Raw genomic sequence first — 18,169 nt, 5'->3', positions numbered from 1 at the left:
ATCAACCCCCCCCCCAAAAAAAAAACGAGACCTGTCTCGGCGCTCTCCAGTCTGTCATAAGACGGATGGCTCATCATAACGACACTTTGCTTCCCGCATAAAACGTACATCATTTTAATTAGCTTTAACTCGCTGTAGGTTTTTATTTGTATTTAATATCTAGCTAGCTCATCATGCTAAGCTAACATTCTCAGACTGCTTCCCGTGGGACGTCGAGTCTCGAAATCTTTGCATGCATAATGTATTTTAAAAACAAGGATTTTTTTTTTTTTTTTTCCTCCCCCTTAAAGGACGCTGGCTGTCTGCTCGCGTCAGACCGTGATGAGCGGTGATTTTGATTGGTTCTGCTTTTTAAATGCACCGGGGCTCATAACGTTCAAAGCGCGGCCTCGTAAAGAGGTTGGAAAGTGAATAAAGGAGACGAAGATGGACAAGGTCGCTCCATATAGCAGCCATCGCGGAAATGGCGAAGGATGTTTGTGCTGGGTTAGCGCGGTAAAGTTTGAGCGACGTGATTCTCAGTCTTTTTGCCCACTTTGGATTTCTTTTGTTAAATTGTCTCAGCCTATTCGTTTGTGTCCATTGTTGCGTCCATTTTGTCTCACCAAGACAGCAATAAATTGTTGATGAGATACCACTGAAAAGGACGACCTCGAATGAGGACGCGAGGACATACTGTAGAAGGGTAGCGCCAATGAGTCCCAAGATATAGACCAAAAACAAATGTCCACTGTAGGGGACACAACTGACTAAGCTAGGAAGAGAAAATCAGACAACCATGTCTACTAATTGGACAATGACAAAAAAAGACGCAATAAATCATTTAACGCTTGTGCACACAATATACACATTGCATTTTTTCCCCTAATTTTGTAAATGCTTTTAAAGGCGTACTAATTCAAATATTTATGAATATTTTTGTCCTTCCTCAAATTGTTAAGTGGTATCACTTCTATCAATACATATGTAGGTTACATTTATTAACACCCACAAAAAATTGAAACATGGTACGGTCTGTAGTCCGTGACGTGACGATGACACGTTCTCTACCGCCACCTACTGTCTTGAGGTGAAACACACACAAGTCAGCATTTTCCTTCTGCTTACGTAGTTTAACCGCCACTGAACGGAATGTAGAAAAATAGTACAGTCTGTCTTTGTCGATTAGTCATCATTTCAAATCAAGAGCAAATTAATTGGAACACGAGGAGACGTATTGCGAAGTGACATGACACTTTATCCGGCGTCTACCGCCACCTACTGTCTTGAGGTGAAAACACAAAGAGTTTTCTGTTTGCTGACGTAGTTTGACCGCCGCTGAACGGAATGTTGCAGAGATTACAGGAAAATAAACGTAATAAATCCTATCAAGGTGCATGTCAAAAATTGTAATTAAAATGCTTTTATATGCTCCAAAATTTGGCAAATAATTATTTTTGTAGCCGTAGCCATTAACTGGTCTCTACCGCCACCTACTGCCTTGAGATGAAACGCAAGTCAACAAAGAATTCTCAGTTTACTGACATAGTTTGACGCGGAACTTTGCAAGCTTCGGGGGGGGGAACGGTTAAACGAACAGAACACATTAAAACGGATTAAAAGACCTAGCGGGCCTTTCTGTGCGTGGAACTCGCTCCGCGGTTTTGCCACCGCCGTTATAAAGCATCCGCGCGCTTTCATTACAACGTAATCGATCGCCATTCTGAAAATCAATGCCTTCATTACATTTGCTTTTCTTTCTCGGAGTCGCTGGAGCTCCAACGTCCGTGACATTCTTTGGAGAACGTCAACGTGCGTTTTCCCGCTGAACTCGGGGATGTCAAGGACCCCGAGGGCGAAAGCGGGAGGCGCAGGTGTAGCGGGGAGATAACTTTGTGATTTGTGTACCACGACACATCAGCTCCTCGGGAGCGGTTAGCGCGGTTAGCGCAAGGTTAGCCGACGTCTCCCCTCTATAAAGGTAACAAGGGTACATGCTAATAAATCTGCGCGTTTATTTTGGCGGCAACTGAAACTGCTTTCGCAGGTTCATACCTCACGTTTATGAGCACAATGGATTCACTCACGCCGCAGTTAGCGTTTAATTCAATGTCGCGTACGGTCAACTAGCTCGCTCCGCTAACTGTAGTTAGCGTTATCTTGCTCAATTTTACACATGCAGAGAGAGTATTCAGAAAACTCGTCGGTTTTCCGCTTATGTGTATGCGTGTACTGCGTGAGTGTGTGTCTGTGTGTGCGTGCAGTGGACCCCTGTGTTACAGTGTCCCTGGCTTATGTTTTTTTCAAGTTGCGATGCGGAATACTGAGTTTTTTCCATCCCTTCTTTATGGTATTTTTCTGGTTTTGCGACAAAAACAACTGTCATGACCCTAGGGGGTTGGCTGTATTTGTGTTTTATTGTCACCATCTGCAGACGTTTTTAGGTAATTACACTTATTTTCAGTTGCCTTCAATGCCTCTATGCAACACGGAGATGCTGGTCTGCTATTGGTTGGCCTCACTCGTTTCAAAATGGCGGAACGGAAGCGTTGTTCTATCGCGAGTGGTTACATAACCGTATTTATAGTACAGATTGCTAGTGATGTTAAAGAGAGAAGTAAAAAGATGATTTATATGGAAACAAAGCTGGAGACAAGAAATACCAAGCTAGCCTAGCCTAGGCTAACAAGCATAACAAGCGCCACTCAAAGATAAATAAATGCTTTCTATATTTTTTATTTATGATGTTTTCTGATCGTATACATGTATATTATATGAACGTACGCTTATTGAGTCACACTGAGTTGGCCCTGTGTTGTCTTTAAACTGTGGACGAGCGCCGCAAGGGGAGCGATGAAAAATTCTATAAAGTCGATCCGGGCGGCAAGAATGATTTTTTTTTTTTCTTTATTATCCACGCTCTGCGAAATAAAAGTGCGTATTAGTTTTATTTTGGTCCCAGGTATTGCGCTTGAAATGGCTTCCAAGTGGTTGCGAGCCGTCAAGCGTGGCGATGGCAATCTGACGGCACGTCAACAAAAAGCCCGCGATTCTCGGAATCATTAGAAGGACAGAAAGCGTTGCGGTGACACTGACCCGTTGGCGCCACCGCCTACAAAAACGCTGACCTCACCATCGATTGAACCCAGCACACTCGGGTCTGCGAGACCTTCGTAAAAGCCAATGTTACAGCTAATGGCTTTTCGCGCGCTCGACCGGATAAAAGGCTGCCGACCTGTCCCCGTCACATCGAGGCCAAAGTCCAAAACTGTTGCGTAACAAACCGTAACGCCTTTAAGTAGGCCGCCGTTAAAATGAAGGCTCGCAAAGTGATTCATGAGCTCCAAATGCGGTCATAAACATCATGCGGGAAGTAGCGGAAAAAAAATACTCCCGGATTCTCAGCTGTTTTGATCTCGTCAGGCTTCGTTCAAGGTCGAAATTGTTCTTGGGACGTTCTGAAGACAGTCTGGAACTGTCTTGATGTTGTTTTGTGTCGCAGCACCACCAACCCTTGAGACCGTTTCAGGACTATGAAGACAGTAGGAAATGTCTTAAGAGGTTCTTCTTTATCGCGCCATTTTTGATCTAGTCGGGTTTCACTTGAGCTCGCAATTGAGGAGACAACGATTAAGACTGTTTGAAAAAGTCTTCGGAATGTCTGAAGAACCGTTGCAACCTTTTTGACCTCAAGGCTGCAATTGTTCTTAGAACTTTCTGGAGACAGTCTAAAACTGTCTTGATGTCTTTTGTGTCTCAACATTAAAAGCCAGTAAGACAGTTTCAGAACAACGAAGACATTTTGAAAACATCCAAAGAGGGTTTTAAGGAACAATAGTGAAATTTTTGATCTCATCAGGTGTCCCTCAAGGTCAAATTTATTCTTGAGACTTTCTTTAGAAAGTCTGAAACTGTCTTCATGTTTTGTGTCAAGACCCGACCGACAATTGTTTGAAAATGACTTTAAAACCTTTTTCAGAACCTAGGAGATGGTTTAAGAACATCTTAAAAACGGTAGCAAAATGTTCTCAAGACTTTAAGACATTCTAAAGCAGCCTTAATATTTTTTTGTGTCACAACATGTGAAAAGCCATTAAGGCGGTTTCGTAACAATTAAGACAGTTTGAAAATGTCCAAAGAACGTCTGCAAAACAATCGTGACCTTTTTTAACTTTGGTTGAAGGTCGCAATGGTTCTCAAGATGTTCCTGAGACATTTTGAAATCTCTTCAGAATATCTCCGGGACGATTGCGACCATTTTTGACCTTGTCAGATTTCTTTCGAGGTCACAGTTAAGACATTCGTAAGAAAATCCGAAAGAGTGGGACATTTCTGAATGTCTTAAGACCAATCGTGATCTTTTTCGCAAGGAAACGTACCAATATGAAATTAAATGTTTGATTTTTGTTAGTTGCTTGGCTAACGAAATTAAATATTTGATTGTTTTTAGTTTCTTGGCTGACGTTTTTCACGTTCTTTAGCATGAGCCTGGCGGGGGGGGGGGCAGAAAAAGCTTGGCGGACCACCGGGGGTAAATGAGCATATTTGGTTTAATTTGTGATTTTAATTTTAATTTGTGAATTTGAGGGAAATCTGCACAAAACGAATATGCACTTTGCCTGATAAAATGCTGCTACAAACATGACAAATGAAAATATATCAGAAAACGAATTTTTCAGTGACGATTAGCGCATTTTTCGACAAGTATTTGTGCCGTGCTTGACTGGGCCTCTATGCAAATGAGGAAGAAAAGTCTTGGATAATTTGCAATCCCGGGATATATAAACGAAGACCCCGCAAACTGTTTCAAATTGCGCCATACCGAGAATGCGGTATGAATCGTGGCGAAAAAAAAACAAACCTGTCTCGGGGGAAAGAAGCGATACCCTAAAAGTGGGTCACTCCACTCACACACAGCGACTCGCCGCCTTCTCGCGCCGCCGCGAATGCAACGGCGGGGTGCATCGTTTTCGCTTGAACTTTGACCCCATTCTCTTTGCACGCGAGAGGGGGTGAAATGTGCGTGCGCCGCGCCGACTCTCCAGAGTGTCCTCATCCTCTTCTGGGCTAACGAAGCTTGTCTTGTGGAAGCAGCTGTGGGGGGGCGAGAAGGGGGGGGGGGGGGGGGGGGGGGTCATCACCGCGGCCCATCGCCACACTGTCAAATGGATTTCTTTTCGCTGCCGGCGATGAATTAGAGTTTATTGAATGTTATTGAATGTTTATCGAATGTTATCCTGGTGCTTTAATCATCATTAAAATAATACAAATACCTTAGATTTCGGAGTACTTTTTTCTCATCATTTGAGCCCTGTGGATTATAGTCCAATGTGGTTTATCTGCAGTTTTTTTTAACTAGCCACTAGGGGATTAACACCAGTAAAACACATATGTGTATATTTAAGTGTCAATTTATGGAACGACTATAAAATATAACCGAAAAGATGTAAATCATGGGCTGTGCCCTGCAGTTTATAGTACGTTGCGGATTTTTTTTTTTTTTTTAATCTATACCTAACGTGTTTTTCAGACTCGCAACTTTTTTTTTCATGATTTCTTCTGCTCCAGTGCGTCATTTATATATATATATATATATATATATATATATATATATATATATATATATATATATATATATATATATATATATATATATATATATATATATATATATATATATATATATCTTCAGTCTTGTAGAGCAGGCAGTTAAAAAATGTTTTAAATAAAAATAAAAAAAACTTCATAAATTCATAAAAAACTGCATAAATATCAGTCGTGACAATCTATAGTCCTGTGCACCTTATAGTCTGAAAATGACGGTACTTTATTTTGGTGCGGGATATAAAAGGTGCTGCATTAATAAATAGTTCAACCTGCATAATGTAATGCACAGGTGTGGAACTCCAGTCCTCGAGGGCCGGTATCCTACATGTTTTCAAAGCTTTTCCATCAAAAACACCTGATTCAAATGTTTGGGATCATTTTGGAGCTCCTGCAGAGCTTGCTAATGAGCTAATCATTTGAATCAGGTGTGTTTGGGGAAGAAAACCGGAAAACATGCTGGATGCCGGCCCTCGAGGACTGGAGTTCCACACCTATGATGTAATGACTGTGAAAACGGTTCATACTTCTTTTATATAGTTCTGTTCTGTACATAGTTCATACTTCTGTCACATTAAGGGTGTAAAATGTCCTCATTTTGATATATTTTGATATTTTAAGTCCTAAATTTAGCTAACTGAAACCTTACTGGATACCGTTTGTGTCTTTTAAATAAAACAAACCATTTTGAGAGCTGTTTCCAGCAAATAAGAAATAATTTGCGGCCATTTTCAAAAATAAATGCCGTTCCAAAGTCTGCAATTTGAAGCAGGTGATGCTGTTTGCGGTGTTTTTTTTTTTTTTTTTTTACCCCGTACAAAGATTTCACTGCGTGAGATGATTGTGAAGGTGTGCATCTTGGCAAGATTGACAACATACTGTAGCAACAGAGAAAATTGATGGAAGCTTAAGCCGTGGATGGATTTTCACACTCCACTGCTCCCGGGTCAGGGAGGCCTTAGGGGAGGTCCGGGGGGTAGCGAAGCTTCTAGAATTTCTTCAGTTTTTTGGTGCAGGTGTCCAGTAATCATGACTGGACGCGGAACGATTAACCATTATAACTTTGCTCTTTGAAACGGATGCAATTAAAGTACAACATATAGTTTTTTATGTTCTCGTGTCCTCGTTCTAGTCACGCAAACAAAGTTTAGCCTTTAGTTAGCTTTTTCAAAAATTTTCACTTCTAATATTTAATTGAAAAAAATCAACGATTATTTGAGAAGGGCTCATCTCAATTCTTCCTGTGGCACAGGATGGCATTTTTCTGTCCTCTTGGTTTTTGCTGTATGGTGAGGACCAAATGCCTGGTTTTACTGTCTTTACATGTGTGGACAATATTGGTGGACATAGTCCTCTTCGTCAGGATCGAGACTTGCTTTTGTGACTATTGCATCGTTCTTTTTTTCTGAATGCGACCCTCAGGGAAAAAAAAAAGTTTGGACACTTCTGTTGTGAACTGTCAAAACATAGTTCAACCTGAGCAAAACACCCCTATGTCTTGTCCCCAGATGGTACAACCTAGGACACCTGTGATATAAAAGTCAGTTCGTTACCTGGCTTTGGCAGGTGGAGTTGACCTGGAGATGCTAGCCAACCTGCTAACTGGTAATCCCACTTGCTCTGACTTGATGTCTATTACTACTGATGACATTAGCAAAGGCAACGTTAGCCTCACTTAAAAAGAAAAAAACAAATCAAATTACAACGCTAACCTAGCATGTTTTAGCTTAGCGCGTGTGCTAGTTTAGCCGAGCTCAAGAAGCATGGACAAGTCCAAGGCATTATTTGTGAATATTTTTTGGTGCTCTGAGATTGATGACATTATCGAAAGCAAAGTCATCAAAGCGAAAATGGAAAAAAACAAAAAAACACTTCGCGCAACCCCACCCTAGCATGTTTTAGCGTAGCCGAATGCTTTAGCTTATCCCAGCTCAAGACACATGGCACAAGCCCAAGCTATTATTTGTGAACAACTATTGTCTAAAATTGATGACATTATCTAAAGCAAAGTTATTCAAGCTTAGACGGAAGAAAATCCACTTAGCGCAACCCTTAACTAGCATGTTTTAGCCTTGTGCGCGCGCTAGCTTAACCACGCTCAAGAGGCATGAACAAGCCCAAGAAATTATTTATGAACATATTTTGCTGTTTGAAAATTGATGACATTATCAAAAGCATATTTTCTGATGCATGGATTGAAAAAAAAATCCACTTAGCAAGTTATAGACTAGCTCATGGACAAGCCTTATTTTGTGAACATCATTTTGTGTCATGAGTTTGAGTCGTTCAAATTCAGTTGCAAAAACTCCAGCTCATTCACGACTTGAATGATGAGAAGCCCCCTAGGAAAAATAAAAAAAAGATCATATTTTTCCTGTAGCTTCATAAGCGATTGAAGGAAGCCTGGTTGGGTTTATTTCCAACCAAGAATTTCTAGCTAGAGGGGGAGTTTCTGAAGCGCAGTAGGCTGCTGGGTGTTGTATGTTCTGTAGATTGCTGCACTTTTTGCTAGCTGGGAAAATGTGTTGATTGATCCGACACCTTTGTTTAATCCAAACTCAGAAATAGGAAAAGTTCACAAGTTGTGCCTTTTTCATATATGCTTTGTATCAACTTGTCCGTGTGTACAGCATGCTCTTTTTAATTGTGCCCTCAGACAACTTCTTCTTCTAGGGGGAAAAAAAAATGCTAAGTTTGAAGCATTTACAAGTACAGTGGACCCCCGGCAAACAAAATTAATCCGTTCCGGAGTTGGGATCGTAAAATGAAATCACTGTACGGCGAGCAATAGAAACCTATGCTAATTAGCTAATAAAAACCCAGGTAAAAACATCGAAATTGTTTACACATATTAAAATTTAGAAACAAAATAGTATGTTAAGTGCTACTTTTATATAATATACATGTAAACAACTAAATAACATTAGAAATAAAAAAAAAGTATGTAAAGGAAAAATGACATTTTATTTATCTTTGGGAGGCGCTACTAACAGCGCAAATGGCTAGCAGGATAGCCTAGCCTAGCTTGATTATTTCCAGCTACGTTTTCATACTAATCATCTTCTCACTTCTCCCTTTAACATCACCAGCAATCTTCGCACCCACGGCTAACCAACTAAAGTTTGAATTTAGCACTAAATTGCACAATAAATACGGCGTTGTAAGCGCTCGAGATCAATCTTAGTGACGCGTGACGCCGACCAATAGCGGACCAGCATTTTAGCGCCGTATGAGCGCGGTGCGACTCTGACCGCCAAGTTTGAATTTCGCGATGCTGTAAAGCGGGGGAAATGCCGTAAAGAGGGGACGAAAACGTCGCATTCCACTCTGTAAGGTGAAAAAATCGTCGGAACGCGCGTGCGTACGTTCAAACGTCTTTCCAAACGCTTTTTTCGCGGGCTCTCGGCATCCTTCAAGCGACCCGGCGGAACGCCGGCAGCCCGTGTTTACACCAGCGCCTGTCAAAGCGCGTCTCTCCGAGGCGGGGGACGAGGGCATCTGCTCGCCCCGAGCCATTTCCTCGCATCCTCGCCACCAGCGGCGCTTTAGCCCGAGCCGCTTGTCAATTCAAATAGGACGGCGCGCTCGAGCGCACTTGCGGCACGAGCGCGCCGTTCATCACCGCCGGCGCGGAGCCTCCCCTGTCACGTCGCCGCCGCTCGGATAATGAAGCATTTTGTCATCAGGAGTGAGCGCGCGCTCGTTCAGAAAGGACTCCCCGCAAAGTGAAACGCCGACTGATGGATGGCCGGCCTTACAGTAAGGGAAGGCTCGCCGCTTTAATTGAATCAAAGTCCCGCGGGAAGCCGGGACCGTGAAAATGGCCTCGGCGCTCGCCGGGGAAGAAAAGGACGCCGCCGCGCGTTGCCAATTAAGCGTCGGAGGTTGAAAAACGGCGTCGAATTTTCAGTAAGGAAAGAAGAAAAAAACTAAACTTCGGTCGAGGTGTGACGACCAATCGCCGCTCACCCGCCGGTCATGTGATGTTTATCGTAAAAATTGTACGCGAGAAATAATTTTGTTCACAAATGAAGTCATTCAATCCCAAACACGGGTTTTGAAGCCATGAAGTGTTCAGACATTCGATCGTTCAGATTTTTTGAAGCGTTTTCAAGGGTGCAGGAAGTTGCGTTTGGATTTTCAGTAAGAAAGAAAAAAAGTGAGTGAGGTGGAAGGACCAATCGTGGATCACCCGCTGGTCATGTGATGTTCATCGTATGATTTGTATGGGAAAAATCATTTAGTTAACAAATGAACGCGTTCAATCCCGAATACATTATTTTACGTTATGACGAGCTCAGACAGAAAGAAAAAGAAAAAAAGAAAAAAAGGAAAGCACTGAATTAAAATCAGTTTTCATGTAAACAAATGTCACAATTACGTCATTGGATATTATCTTTCCTTTTCTTTCTTTTTCTATTTCCTGTCTCTCTTCTTTTTTTTCCTTCCATCTTTCTTTTTCTTTTGTTTTTCTTTTTCTTCTCATTTTTATGTCACTTGTTTATATATTTTTTCTTTTGTCTTTTTTCTACTTCCTTTTTATTCTTTTTTGTTCCTTTTTCCTTTTTCTTTTGTTTTTATTTGTTTTCTGTCGCAGTTTTTTTCTTGTTCTTTTGTATTCTTTTCTTTCTTTCTTTTTCTATTTCCTGTCTCTTATTCTTTCTTGTCCTTCATCTTTCTGTTCCTTTTCTCATTTTTACGTCACTCGTTTGTATATTTTTTCTTTTGTGTAATTTTCTACTTTCTTTTATTCTTTTTCTTTCTTTTGTTTTTCCTATTTTTTCTGTCAGTTTTTTTCTTGTTCTTTTGTATTTCTTCTTTCTTTCTTTCTTTCTTTCTCAAAACAGCAATTCTACAAGGGAATTTTCAAATCTTTCGATTTTTATTTTTAAAATGTTAAGTTTGCGTCAAAACAGAAAAATTAATCAGTATAGAGGACATTATTGTTAGCAGTAATTTTTTTGTCTCTTTTGGTTTTATGTATGGACTACAGATGGTAATTAGTGATTCGCTGAACTTGATGCCGCCATAACTAATGTTAAAGTTGACGTTAAAGTCGACTGGATTTTTTTCCACATGATTTCATTTTTCAATGACTTCAATTCAAATCAACTGAAGTCCAAATCATCGCGAACGTCTGGTGAAAATCCAGCTGAAATTTTTTGCCCCGGTGGGAACCAGAATATGAGAGCGCTGCGCGCCCCTTCGGTACTTCCAGGGAAATGATTGAAATGTAACGATTAAAAATGCAGTTTGAACATCCGTTTTGGGTCCAGACATTTGAGCGTCTCCATTATTCATACGCATATTTTACGCCTAATCAAAACCTTCTCTCCACGCCGTCTCTACTCATTCTTTAAAATAATAATAATAATAATGACAAAAAAAACCCCCAACCTCATTCCGCCTCCCGCCGGGCGCCCCTAAATGAAAATCCATGACGAGCATAGATCACGAGCTCGTAACTAATAGCTTATTTGCCGGGAACGGGAGGATGTTGTTTATTGAGCGAACGGCGGCAAGTGGCGGCGTCTGAGCTGTCGGGCCGACCAATGAAACGTGTCAGTCAGCGCGTCGCCTGCGAGCCGTCTCCCCCTGATTTTCTCCGGCGCTAGCACCCTGGGGGGACATCACACATAAACTTAGCATATGGGCCCCATTAAAGCCATCAAGCATTCTGTCATTCACTGCTGTGTAAACACGCATCCGCCGGCAAACGGCGGCGGCGGCCGCGTGCAATTTTTCCCTCTGAAATAAAACTAGCATGTGAATTATGAATGGCGCTTCTTTCGACTGGTGAAAATACTTCGGCTCATTCTTCTCTCCGCTCGGCGCTGGCTGCTACCTCCCAATTAAACTTTCATACGTGTTTTGAACTCAAAGGGAGCGCTGCGTATATTTGCCGCGTGCCCGCCGCGGACGCGGCCGGACGAAAAAAAAACCAGGCTTCCGACGCGAGCGTGAGAGGCGACGAGCTAGCTGACAAAATCTCTCGATGTTAGCCGAGCGCTCAAAGTCGCTCGCTTATCCGCCAGCGATATGTTGGTTTTTTTTCAGGGCCCATACCGAGGCCAGTAACGGATATTTTAATCCGATAGGATTATCGGTAGTAAAGGATGCGATAACGGGTATTTAAAGCTGATACCGATTTTATCGGTAGTCAAGTCGGCTGATAACGGAAATTTAAAGCCGATACGGATTTTCGATAGTCAAGGAGGCCGATAACAGATATTTAAAGCAATAACTGATTATCGGTAGTTAAGGAGGCTATATAGATTTAAACCGACCGTTTTTGATTCTTTTCTTGCACGCTTTTCTTTCACGCTTTTTCTTGCATGCTTTTTTTTTATTGCTTTTGCCTTTTGTGCTTCTTTCTTCTTGCACGCTCTGCTTTTTTTCTTTCATGCTTCATTTTTCTTTTGGTTTTCTTGCGTGCTCTTTTTTTAATATACTTCTTTTTTATTGCGTGCACTTTTTAACGTTTGCTTTTTTCTTTCCTGCCTCATTTTTCTTACGTGCTCTTTTTTTCTCTAGTATTGCCAGTGCCTCTTTTTTCTTCATGCTCTTTTTTAATGTTTGCATCTTTTTTTCGTGCTTAAATTTCTTGTGCTCTTTTTTTTTCTGTGTGCCTCCTTTTTCATGCGTGCTTATTTTTTTCATGCTCCTTTTTTTCTTTTGTGCTCCTCTTGCGAAGTGTTTTTGTTTTTAGTTTGCTTACTTTTTTGTACGTATGATTCACTTCAGCGAAAGTGTTAACCTGTCGGCTGCGTTGTGGCTATCCCGCTCAGCTAAATCTTCTCTCTCCGCTGCACGTCACGCCCTTTTATTCCCCTGAACAGCGGTAGCGCGGAGTCCAAAAGCCAGCTGTTAAACGGGCCTTTTTGCAAGCTGTATATCCCTATCCCCCATTCTTTTTTTTTTTTTTTCTCGAGGTGTGGGCCACTGAGATTTCTCCAGTCGCCACCGCAGCCGCCGTCACCATTCCTCCGCATCCAGGCCTCCCGCGCCCCTCCTCCCCCTCGCGCAGCGCAGCCACAGAAGCGTTGGCTGGATTCCAGGAAGACTCCGATCCTGCAGCCACTTCAGTCACGTCTTCACCGCTGGGTAAGTATCCCACGCCGAGCCGGGGTCACTCGTCTGGCGAAGGAGGCGTTTCCTCCAACCGAGCATGCATGCAAGTCGCTCGAACAAACAGAGATGCCAGAAGGCTCGCAGGGAGTCTCTTGGGGTTTTTGTTGTTGTTGTTTTTTTTAACCAAAGCGTTTTCCAAGCGCAATGTCTGGCGCTCCACTTTGGCTCCAGGTGCCATCTACTCAACTGTGTCAAAAGTCGTCGTTTGGCTCTCGCTGAGGCGAAGAAAGGGAAGGGGCGTGGAACAAATGTTTTCCCCGAGCAACGGGAAGGGTGACATCGTGACTTAATGTTGATACGCTTGACATGGCGTCAGATGTCCATATTATTTGGAGATGGCCGCAAATACGTCTGTGCTCATCCAAATATTGTGGAAAATGTGTGTACAGCGTTTCCTCATTTATTCCTGGGGTCAGGTTACAAAATAACCCGAGAAATTTGTGAAGTTGTGGGTTATATACTGTATAGTAAATCATAAAACGTAACAAATGGAAAAAAAAATACATTTGTGAAATAAAAAACAAAATAAAAACACTATATCAAATGAAAAAAGTAAGTCAAAAGGACGTTTAAAAATATAACAAAAAACATCAACAAATACATTACTCAATAAATAAAAAACACAGTAAAAAAAACTAACTCATATGTATATAAACAAAAAACATACAAAATTGAAAAACATACAAAATTGAAAAAATACAATAAATTAAGACATAGTACAAACCAAAAAACATAAAATAAACCTAAACATCATAAAGTAAAATAAACAAAAACAATAAAAGAACACATTGTGCAATATTAAGCAGTAAGTGTCCAGTGCAAAAAATGCAATTATGATAAATAAAACGAAAAAATAACATTAAAAAACAAACTATTCAGTACCAGGGGAATACTGTGTAAACTGTACAGGATTTTAACATTATTTTCACTCAGCGTGTGAATGAAAAAAGAGAGAGAAAAAAGAACAAGTACTACGACAATTACTCAAAGTAATTGGCTACTTTGGTACTTAAAGTAATAAATTAATTTAGTACTTAATTAGCTAAAGTAGCTTACTGAGTACTCCATTTAGTTCCACCCTCTTTTTGAGCCTCTTTGAGCCAAACACTTGAATAAAATTAAAGAAATAATCAAAGAAATGTAAAGAACCAGCGATTGAATGTCTACTCTTTTAAAAAAGTATCCAGTCTCCAAAAAAAATATGTCTTCGGGATTCATTAATGATGTTTTTACGACATCAAAATAATTTTCCACGTAAAAATGTAACAAATCCGTTCTCGCCCTAGAAAAACAAAACAAGACTCGCAGCGTACTGGTGTGTATGATTAGCGCACGTGTGGCAAAGCATTGCGCGTATCAAGACATTCGGAGTGAAGTGATATGTCTGCGGTTAAGCTTGAGCAGGCTGTCCATCTGAATTCCTTCCAATAACACAAAGTGGAGATGTCGTGTGAGCAAATTTTGCTCCAAGTTTACTCACAGAAGAAATGATAAGCACAAGTCAGGTTAGTGCTTTCCGCACGAGCGCGCCCAACGTCCCCGAGCGTGTCATCGTGTCACCCGCCCACCGCGTGAACCCATGAGATCCATTTTCCTCCTCCGCTCTTATCTCGCCGTCTTACGGTCGCATCTCGTCATTTATTTAAAACCCGCTCGCGCGCTTAACGCCTCGCCTCGTCCCGTCCCATCCTTCGGGGACGTGCGTTTTTGTGTCGTCTTCTCACTCCGCTTATTCCCCTTTTCGCTCGGCGTGCGCTTCTCTTTAGGATTGCCGGCCCGCGGGTCAACAGGTCATTCTTGCTTTTCGCTTTCGGCGGTCGGTACTGTCAATGTGAATATTTCATTAAAAAACAAAGCTCATCTTTTGCCCATTGGACCGGATTTATGGGACGCACTCATACTTTTGGTCTTCATATATCGGGGGAAAAAAGTGCATCTTATATTTGGGGATTTACCGCGTTTCTAACCTGGAAGTGAAACGTCTTGTTTACTGAAGTACGGCATCAGTAAACAAGACGTTTCACTTCCTTTTATGTCTTCTTTTATGTCTTCTTTACTGAACCCATTTCATTTAAATATATATCCCATAAATTGCATGAAATGACACCCATCTTTTCATTGAAAACGAATATGGACTCCAAATACCCTGAAAAATTCATAGCGGTCTAGCTCAATTTCTCGTAGCCCTGGGGGTGTCATAGATGTCACTGTTATGAAAGGTGCCATGTAGTTTGATAAAATTGACACATTTATTTGTCGTAGGATGAGGAATATGAGTATATGGAGCCAATATGGCTGCTATCTTCAAGAATCGTGGTGACATATGTCGTCGTGGTGTGGAAGGGTTTTTTTCCGGGCTCATACTATGGCCCCCATTGGGGAAAAGGCCTGAGTCTTGTTTTTTTCTTCCTCCTCTGTCCTTTGTGGTTTTTCTTTTCTCATCTAAAATCTCCAGGAGCTTCTCACTGGCTTCAGTCCTGTCCTGCCTATCCGTCCTGTGTCCCGCTGCTGGTCTTTGTCTTTGTACGTTTCATGGACGTTTCGAGCCAGTTAATGTCATGTGTTGTTTTTAAGTCACGTTCTGAGGCTTGACTTGGTTTTTGTTTCAGTTCTACTTTGTCCATGTTCAAAGTTACTGTCTTCGATTGTGTGTCCACCCGTCCTCATCCACCCGTTCACTTGCGTCCTTGGACAACTTGTGTCCGGGTGTTCATCGTCGTCTTGTTGTGGGGGCGGCGGCTACGTAGCTCCGCCCTCGCTCTGTTTCTCCCGTCTTTGTGTCTTCATCTTGAATTGTAAATAGGTAGCTGCACATGCTTGGTGCGACGCGTGCGCGTTTGTGCGTGGGAGGCAAAGGCTGCAGCTTTATTTGCTGCATCTCAATGTTCTCATTTGAGGAAACAAGAATTCATAGCGTGGCGCGGGTCAGCGGTGTGATGGGGAGAGAGAAAGGAAGGAGGACGCTGGCGTGTGGAAGGTGCTGCGCGGACACCGGATGTAAATTGGTGTGTGTGTGTGTGTGTGTGTGTGTGTGTGTGTGTGTGTGTGTGTGTGTGTGAAATTACATCCATGTCAGCAGGCAAGCGCTCACATAAGATTAACAGGAAGTGACATTTCTTTCATTGGAGACAGATGCTGGCTCCGCTTGCCCTGGGAACATTTCCCCGTCCCGCGTCCAAATTACATTTCTTCTCCGACTAAAGATATGACCCCCCCCCCCCCCCCCCCCCCTCCTCCCGCCCCTCCGCGCTCCGACCCCGCCTGCAGAAATACCTGTTCTTCAATTAATTAGACTGGGGGTATTTTTTTTCGGGCTCCGCATGCTGAGGAGTGGAGCTTCACATCACAGGCGCGCTTTGTGCCCTAATGAAGCCAATTGGCTTGAGTGCACACTTTCACCTCCGACAAATGAGGCAGGGGAAATGCGCAAGCTAGGCACACGCGCTTCAACCCCTTCCTGAGGTAAAACCTCTAAAGTGGAACGCCATGTGTGCCGATGGGCCTTTCCGATTTCCTGGATACGAACCATCGTTTGGGTCTGCTAGCAAGAAACTCAAAGCTTTGAGTTTGAGGGATGGTCATTGTTATAAAAGTGCTATAAAAGTGTCAAGCTGTTTGACGCCGCATTTAAAATCATAAAACAATGCAAATTCTAAAACGACTGAGATTTTTTTGCGGTTTTAGAACGCTTTAAGCCAGGGGTATCCAAATTACGGCACGGGGGCCATATGCGGCCCGCCGCTCATTTTAAATTGCTCTCCGCCGGCAATTTAAATAAAAAAATTAAATTTAAACAAAATGGTATATATAATGTAGAGCTTAAATTATATATTATATGTATAATATATTATTATTATAGAGCTTAAATTATATATTATATATATATATATATATATATATATATATATATATATTAAAAAATATATATAAATATATATATATATTTAACATTTAATTATAATTAAATATATAATTATTTATATATAATATAAATATATATATATATATAAATAAATTATATATATATATATACACACACATACACACTTTAGCCTCACTTTTGTCTCACTATCAATACAAGAGACTGGAGACGAATACAGTCTTAGTCAAATATTTATAATTCGTGAAGATAATGATCTTATAATCACCATGGCGATGGGGGGTGACACGCCTTACGATTTATTTCCTAGGGGCTGCTTTGCCAAAAAATAATTAAAGCAGCGCATTAGCCTCCTACTTGGACCACTACGCAGCGAGTCTTTTTGTTTTCCTTAGCGATGCTACTCGATGGATCTCATATCTTGACCGCGGAATACATTTGTGTTTTAAAGTGAGTTTAAACAGAATACATTTGCGTTTTAAAGTGAGTTAACCACTTTAAAAACACGGTGGAATGGCCATGCGTAGCTTACCGGCTAACTAGGAAGGAAAGCGAAAGCTTTCCCGACTGTACGCGCGCCGCTTAAAATAACCCATTTCCACGCGCGCGACGTTTTCGACAGGCAGATTAGATTTGAAAAATGTTTCCCGGCTGCATTATGCATCGAGCGCGGAGCAAATGAACGGCGTTTTGCATATAGGCCGGTTTACAAACACGTGTAATGTGACGCAGCGGAGTGAAAGCGAGTGATTTACGTTAAAGTGCACAACACTTAGATTGATGCGGACACGGCTTATGCATAAATAAAGCGCACGTCTCCGGTCCGACCTGCCGCCCAGGGCCGCGGCCGGGAAATGTGACAATCATTAATGCATAAGCAGCGTCATTGTGCAGGCGCGGGACAGCGGGGGAAGCGTGTGCAGCGGGGGCGTTCCTCACGAGGACCTTACTGAAAAGCAAAGCGTGTCTCTGAAATCGCCTTGACTGCAAATGCGTGGACGGTCCTTTCAGATAAGAAGCTCGTTTGGAAAAGTACGCCACGTACCGTCCGGGTCAAATTGCGCTCGGTTTTGCTGGATGACAGCGGGAAAAAACCTCAAATGTATTCCCCTCACCCTGATACGCTGTGGCTGCGCCCGGAGATCCAAAATGCGCAGCCATCGGGGAAAAGGGGAACATTGCAAAAATAAGAGAAATTACAGGTGAACCCGGCGCCGGTTTTTCAGGCTCCAGCCTGTGGTTCTCGAACATGCTCTGAGGACCTCTTGGGAGTATATGCGGGCACTTCTGGGGGGATGTGTCATTTTAACTGGGTTTCTGCTAGTATCAGCAAATCTAATTCAACACTCTGTAAGGCGGTGGCAGGAACAGTACAAGGAACAAATGAACTGGAACATGAAGCAACATATTGAGGAAAAAAAAAGTGTTATGTTATATTTCCAAAGTGTTTTATACCTTCATTTTTTTAGGTTTTAATCCAAACTGAGTGCTTTTTATTGTCATGGCAGGGAACAGTAGTTTGCTTTTCAAATTAAGAGCAAATCAATTGGAATGTGAAGCAACCTGTTGATAGAT

General features: G+C 41.9%; 1 protein-coding gene across 2 annotated transcripts in view; it reads left to right on the top strand.

The window, feature by feature from the left end:
• The window catches only part of drp2 (dystrophin related protein 2), a 126,120-nt gene that overhangs the window by 22,454 nt on the left and 85,497 nt on the right, over nucleotides 1-18,169 (top strand). For both annotated transcript variants that reach the window (XM_088432119.1, XM_088432118.1), the window contains exon 2: nucleotides 12,516-12,687. The gene's annotated coding sequence lies outside the window, so the exon portion shown is untranslated. The remainder of the gene's footprint in view (nucleotides 1-12,515; nucleotides 12,688-18,169) is intronic.

Source organism: Hippichthys cyanospilos, chromosome 13 (assembly GCF_059441005.1).
Source record: "Hippichthys cyanospilos isolate Australia breed blue-spotted pipefish chromosome 13, RoL_Hcya_1.0, whole genome shotgun sequence".
In the NCBI taxonomy this organism is placed as follows: domain Eukaryota; kingdom Metazoa; phylum Chordata; class Actinopteri; order Syngnathiformes; family Syngnathidae; genus Hippichthys; species Hippichthys cyanospilos.
This window is presented reverse-complemented; position numbering and strand designations above follow the sequence as displayed.